Below are 7,491 nucleotides of genomic sequence, written 5' to 3' on the forward strand. Positions count from 1 at the left end.
GGAGGAAAGAGGCAGGCCGCTCCAGGTGGGTAGGTGACAGGTTTAACGAGCAGAGGAACTTAGCAGCTTATCGTGGGCGGCAGTCAGACCGGTAGATTTCCACACCACAGCTTAAAAGTTCGTGTCGAGGCCCCGACTGGGCGCAGTCACATACGCCATCCACTTAGTCTCAGCGCCACACGGCTGTCTCAAGGCTGTCCTCGCAGCAGCTCTGGGGGCCAGGAGGCTAGCAGGACACACATCCCGGGGACGGGGGGATGAGGGGTGGGGGGCTGGGGGGAGCCTTGCAGCAGCTCTGGGGGCCAGGAGGCTAGCAGGACACACATCCCGGGGACGGGGGGTGGGGGGCTGGGGGGAGCCTCGCAGCAGCTCTGGGGGCCAGGAGGCTAGCAGGACACACATCCCGGGGATGGGGGGTGGGGGGTGGGGGGAGCCTCGCAGCAGCTCTGGGGGCCAGGAGGCTAGCAGGACACACATCCCGGGGATGGGGGGTGGGGGCTGGGGGGAGCCTCGCAGCAGCTCTGGGGGCCAGGAGGCTAGCAGGACACACATCCCGGGGATGGGGGGTGGGGGGTGGGGGGAGCCTCGCAGCAGCTCTGGGGGCCAGGAGGCTAGCAGGACACACATCCCGGGGAGGGGCGGGGGGAGCCTCGCAGCAGCTCTGGGGGCCAGGAGGCTAGCAGGACACACATCCCAGGGATGGGGGGTGGGGGGCTGGGGGGAGCCTCGCAGCAGCTCTGGGGGCCAGGAGGCTAGCAGGACACACATCCCGGGGACGGGGGGTGGGGGGCTGGAGGGAGCCTCGCAGCAGCTCTGGGGGCCAGGAGGCTAGCAGGACACACATCCCGGGGATGGGGGGTGGGGGGGGTGGGGGTAGCCTCGCAGCAGCTCTGGGGGCCAGGAGGCTAGCAGGACACACATCCCAGGGATGGGGGGTGGGGGGGGTGGGGGGAGCCTCGCAGCAGCTCTGGGGGCCAGGAGGCTAGCAGGACACACATCCCGGGGATGGGGGGTGGGGGGGTGGGGGGAGCCTCGCAGCAGCTCTGGGGGCCAGGAGGCTAGCAGGACACACATCCCAGGGCCAGGGCCGGGGAGGGGCGGGGGGAGCCCCGACTGTCCGGGTCCAGCGCTCAGGCTGGCTGGTGGTGGTCTCGTCTTCCTGATGACCTCTCTCCACTCCAGCCTCTGGACGACATGAGGGAAGGAAGGCCGGAACCACAGCAAGCAGGTCTTGTCCGTGTCGGTCGTCTGGGTCTAGGAGGCCCTAGAGAGAATGGGAAGCTACCTATAACCATTTACAGCTGGAATCTAGATTTTTATTTTTCTTAGAGAATAGCTTTTGATTTTATTTTTTTAAGCCCTTCACTAGGTAGGGGAAAAAAATAAGAATTTCTAGCTTGTCTGGGATAATAAAAGGGGAAAATCATTATTCATCTTGATTCTGTTTAACGGATTCCTGCCTTGTAAGCTCCTGAAGGCGAGAGACTCCTCTCAGGGCCTTGAAAACTGATGGGAGCCAGACCCTGGGAGGGGCCAGGGCCACGGAGGGTGCACTCTGTCCCTACAGGGCCCGGCGCACGGGAGGCCCAAAGGAATGAACGTCTGAATACATGTTTGTGCGACGTGCCTGATGTTTACAAAACCCTTTCCACATATATCGATGGTCCCTGAGGGACAGCAGGGGCCACATAAGAATGATCATGAACCACCTGCTGAGGGAAGTGTGATGGGGACAGAGTCCCCAGAATAGGGACCAAGCATAGGCCTTGGTTGCATTTTTAAAGCCAAAATGAAGTGACAACAGTGGAAATTAAAAAGAAAACAATCAGTGTGACTAAAGTGGTATTTCTCTGCACTCAGAACTCAGATATCAGAAGATGGCGTCAATTGTCTATTCCTCTTATACCAGAGGCATATTGTTAAATTGGTTAATGGGAAGGAAAAATGTTTAACAGATAGCGTTATTCTTTATGTGCAGTACCATCTGTGTATTGAGTTCCAAATGTTCCTGGTTATGGAAGAGAGGCAATGTTATGGAATTTCAAGTTTGCCTTCTTTGCTGTCTGTCTCGGGGTACAGTATGACAAACATAATCACATTTATCTCCTGGAGCATAAAGAGTTTTAATCACCCTATTAGCCAGGATGACATTTTTCACAGACTTAAAAAGGAATAGAACAGACATTATCTCCACATAAGCAATCCATTTCATGGAGGCTGAGCACTAGAAGTTTTTTAAAGGCTGGGTAACCCACGCCATTTCCACCCCATGCGTGAACCAAGGTTCACGCAGCTTTCAGCACAGTGTTGCTTAAACCAATTGAGCGTTAACTTGACGTTTAGAATTTCGGCCCCCAAAAGAGCTGTTGGGAAAAGCAATACAGAGAAAACAGCAGGCAGAGAAGGGGTGACTTCTCAGGCCTCAGGGTTCTTTCGGGAAAAAAGCATGTGTTCTTTTTTGTATGTTATTGCTGCCCTGTAGAAATGGACCCATGGGCTGCTGTTGTGTTCAGAGTCAAGAAAATGCATTTTTTGACCTGGGAGTGAAAATCAGGGCATTGGAACTGCCTCAGAAGACGCCTCCCAGCCTGTCTCCACAAGAATCGCGGTTTCTAATGACCCGGAGGCCCAGCACAGCGGAGGTGTGTCCGCAGGTGACCTCCCTCCAGCTTCCTGACACCGGGTGACCTGGGGGAAAACCTTTCTTCATCTGCGCAGTCACAAGGCGGCACTTGCTCTCGCCTGCCACGCATTCTGCTTAGTTTCATGGATTTTAGTAAGGGACGCAACTTGCAAATTAATCATTGCAACCTAAGGGGGAAAATATAAGAAATTGAGGAGGGGGGAGCCCTTGGGGACAAAAGTAATTAAAATCCGCTACTTAGCTATTTCACTCGGGGCAAAATTTAATCTCCTAGGTTTGGTTCATGGAAAATGTTGCATATTTCGCCTCATTTTCATGTATTTTCTCTACAAGTAAAACAAATACTTAAGTAGAAATGAAAAACAGCTAGGCAAAGTAAAAAAAAAAAGAAAGATTCTCCAAATACATTTCTTATGAAAGGTAGCAGAACACATATTTTTATAGCATTTTATCATGTACAAGTGAGATTTCTTTTCCCTTTCTGCCAAGAATATACTTGACTGAATATGTCAAGTATTCGGGTCTCGGCATCGGTGTTACCAGCTTTCTATCCAAGGCTGGGATTCTGTGCGTCTGGAAGAGGAAGGTAGGGGCCCCCGGCCAGCGGTGACATTCATCTGTAAGGACACTGTCCAGAGGTTCTGTCGGAAGGTAGGTAACTCAGGCTGGGGGAAATTAGAGTAGCAGTTGCCCAGAAGCACGTGTGTATAGTTGCAGCGTTTCTGCCCCAAGCATTAGCAGGTGGTTGGGGCCAGACCCTTTGCTTCCTCATTCGGTGAAGCATGGTCATTTACTGAAAAAGAAAACCATCGTCCAAAATAGGCAGGAAGGTGGATACACGTTCTTAATGACCGACGGCAAAGCCATTCTTAATGGACTCCTAAGAAGCTACTCACAAACAGGAGGCTCAGCGCACTCAACGGAACACCTGCTACCCGCTCGTCTGAACACGACGCCCGGGCTTAGGGTGGGGCTCCGCTCTGCGGCCTGACCCCTCCGCGCTGCCCGACGCCTGGGCTTAGGGTGGGGGTCCTCTCTGCCGCCTGACCCCTCCGTGCTGCCGGACGCCCGGGCTTAGGGTGGGGGTCCTCTCTGCGGCCTGACCCCTCCGCGCTGCCGGACGCCCGGGCTTAGGGTGGGGGTCCGGGCTGCGGCCTGACCCCTCCGTGCTGCCGGACGCCCGGGCATAGGGTGGGGGGTCCGGGCTGCGGCCTGACCCCTCCGCGCTGCCGGACGCCCGGGCTTAGGGTGGGGGTCCGGGCTGCGGCCTGACCCCTCCGCGCTGCCGGACGCCCGGGCTTAGGGTGGGGGTCCGGGCTGCGGCCTGACCCCTCCGCGCTGCCGGACGCCCGGGCTTAGGGTGGGGGTCCGGGCTGCGGCCTGACCCCTCCGCGCTGCCGGACGCCCGGGCTTAGGGTGGGGGTCCGGGCTGCGGCCTGACCCCTCCGCGCTGCCGGACGCCCGGGCTTAGGGTGGGGGTCCGGGCTGCGGCCTGACCCAGACGCTTCCCGGACACATCCAGGGGCCGCAGGAACTATCTGGGGCGCAGACCCGGGTCTCCAGCACGGCGCGCCCCGCTGTCTGAAAGGAACACGCTGACAGAACTGAGAATCAAGGAAGGCTTGAAGTGGACACTTCTTACCGAATAGCTCCGAACTCTGCAGAGCCCCTTTGCTCTGCCAACCTGGGTGATGGGCATGGGCTTATTTTTATTTATTGCTGCTGCTTGTCTTCCCCAGCTGTCCCTGTTGCGGGGACTGAATCCCTCTGTTCCCTACATGGGTGAAGCCCGAGTGACAGGCATCCTCACCTGGAAACCTAGCGGGGTGTCAGCCAACACTGGCCATTGCTTGTCACCACGTTCTCAGGCCAGATCCTTCCATGTCCCTTCACTCCACAGTGGCTCGGATACTTAGAGGTTTTTTAGTCAGGATAGATGTTACAATATAAAAAACAAAAACAAAAAACTCCAGGGTAGTGAACCTCATGCAGAGCTGAAATAAGCCCTCTTGTCAAAGGTAAGAATGACCGAAGAGGCCCTTTGCTCCGAGCTTGCTCGTGGGCCCGCCCTGACCCTCTTCCCATAGACTTCATTACTAGTGCTTCTAGTACAACATCTGTGGGACAGCGATTATCAAGTCTGCCGTCTCCGTTTCCGAGGGACACTTATGCAACACAGTAAGTGACGAGGGCCGCTCCACCCCGGCAGTGGGGGACACACAGGTGGGGTCACTGCACCTCATCCAGGGTTGTCCAGCGCTGGAGACGATGCCCCTCCAACCTGCAGGACAGGACTCTGGCCGAACAGATCTCTTACGCAAAGACGTTCCTGTGGGAAACGTCCAAATGTGATGTCTGATATTTCTGTGAATAATGAGTCCATTTGCTGTAACTTCTCAATATTTCAAATGTTACTACGGAAGCAGGGAGTGTGGGCTGGGTGAAACACAGGGTCAGGTGTGCCCTTGAAGACATGCCTGCCTCCCTGAGAGAAGCGGCTTCACCCTGGCACGGTCCCTTCCGGGTCGGGACTAAGCCCCAAGCCCTTAGTATTATAGATACAGGAAGAGAGGGAGGGGAGGGAGAGGGAGGGAAGGACAGAAGGAAGCAAAGAGGAAGGGGAAAGGCAGGCAGGGTGGCCGGGGGGGGGGGGGAGAGGGACTTCCTCATGGGGACAGGGTCCACGTGTCCAAGACTGCCCGTCCAGCCCATGGTGAAAGTGCCCGTTACCCCTTGCCCATGCTGGCCACATTCACCTCCACCACCCAAACTCACAGAAATAAAAATCACATTAGAACGATGAAAATTCATCGAGGTGGATCCTGGACTCTCGCAGGGGATTCCAAGTCCCAGCCCTACACCCAGATAGTCCAAAAACTAAATACCAAAAGCAGGGTTGTAATGCATTCAGCAACTCTAACCTACGGAGCAGGAAGAAACATAAAATGAAGAGCCCTAGAAACATATTACTTGTGGTGACCTGGTGTCCTGCCAAGGAGGTGTGGCAGTCTCGCTGTGTGGGACCTTGTTGAGCTCCCAGATGGGTAGCATTCTCTAAAAGCAGAAGACCTCAACTCAAAAACAATCTCTTGCATTTCTGACTTGATTCTAGAAGCCCCTATTTTCCCATCGAGGAGTAAGTCTCCTCCCTCATCTCTGGGGGTGGAGTTCTATTCTGCAGCCAGAGTACCGGACCTCAAGCTCAGCTCTGAGAACTGAGAGGTGGGGAGGCACACAGGGACGCGGTAGACTGGGCTCGCCTGGGCGCGGAGCAGTTCATTGAGGAAATTAGACAGAGACCAACTCCCCATCCGCTTCCCTGTGAACCTATTGTGCCCCGGAAAGAAGTCCAGTAATTCTACCTAATCTACCCAATTTGTGCCTTTAACGGAAGCTTCGGCATTATCGCTTACTTTTTCACTAGCCACTAAATCATTCCGAGCGGAGTGCCATCACACATTAATTACTTAGCATGACAAACCCTCAGGTCGGTTGGTTTTCCCGGGTTGTGTCTGCTGGGAGACAGCGGGTGTCATTAGGAAAGTTTGGGCTGGCAGCTTAATATCATCCCTTCCGGTATCAATGTGTGCTGCCACGCTCCGTGCCTGGGCTTTAAGAACTAGAATTAAAAGCAGCTCCCTTTAAATACCCCAGAGGATGAGAGTCGGGGGGGCCCTGAGCCATCCTGATCAGTGACCCTGAGTCACTTTAGTGACTGTGGTCCCAAACTTCTAAATCACCCGCTCATCGTAGCTGCTCGATGGCCGGAGAGCTCCACCACCCCACGCTGGCCCGTGGTCGTCTCTGATGGTGGTCAGTGACCGGGCAGGTCTGGAGGCAGATGTCTTCCCAAGACAGCAGCCTCTCCAGTACCCACTCCTTGTAGGTGGAGTCCCAGGAGTACCTGTGTGTGCTTTGTTTGCCCCAGAAATCATACTAAATCCACGTGGTGACGTCAGGTGCACCCTGGCTAAATACAAGCCCCCCCAGCCCGGAGCTGCCCCCCTTCTCCACTTCCCTCTTGGTGGCATTCTGAGGTTTGCCAGAAGACGATGTCACACCTCCCTCCTGGCCTCTGTCTTTTCCCTCGCCTAGACTCCCCCACCTCCTCCAGGAACACCTGGAAAAGCCAGACTGGGTCCGACTCGGAAGCAAAGGAACGCTTCCTCCAACCTGGGGGACGTCTTCCCGACCTCTTCGCTGGCAGAGGTCCAGGCAGGGGCCTCAGCGTCCTGGCGAAGGCTCTCGTGGGGGAGATGTTTGAAGCACGCGGAGGCCGAGCGTGGGTACAGAGCACCCCCACCCCGGGATCGTTCTCGGGTCCTGGTGTGGCCGGCACCCACCTGTTGAGAGCATTAGGGAAGGGTGGAGTTGCTGGGGTGCAGGGAAGGAGGGGTCGGCTCCTGCTGGTGGCAGCCCCTCGGCACCCCTCCGGGGACTTGCAGCCGCTGAGCACACGGTCTGATCTGTACTCCAGGGTCCGCCCGGGAGGAAGACGCAGAGGAGACCCACGGAGGGAGACACGGTCACTGCCCGAGATCCAGGCGTGCCTCGTGTCCCTGGGCTTTACTTCACTGCTTCACAGATGTTGCATTTTCCTTTTACAAATTGAAGGCAAGGTACTCCACCAGTAAAAAGATTATGACTCGCTTTATTTTGCTATTTGCTTTACTGCGGTGGTTTGCAGCTGAACTTGCAATATACCTGAGGTGTGCCTGTGACAATAACAGTGGCCCCTGACCCAGCCCCGGCACCGCAGGGCCAACAGTCCAAGTGTCCCTGGCACCCCACTAGCCACCCCTCGCCACTTGGGGGACCCGGGGTATGAACGGAGGAGGCAGCAGGCC

Source organism: Saccopteryx leptura, chromosome 3 (genome assembly GCF_036850995.1).
Source record: "Saccopteryx leptura isolate mSacLep1 chromosome 3, mSacLep1_pri_phased_curated, whole genome shotgun sequence".
NCBI lineage: Eukaryota > Metazoa > Chordata > Mammalia > Chiroptera > Emballonuridae > Saccopteryx > Saccopteryx leptura.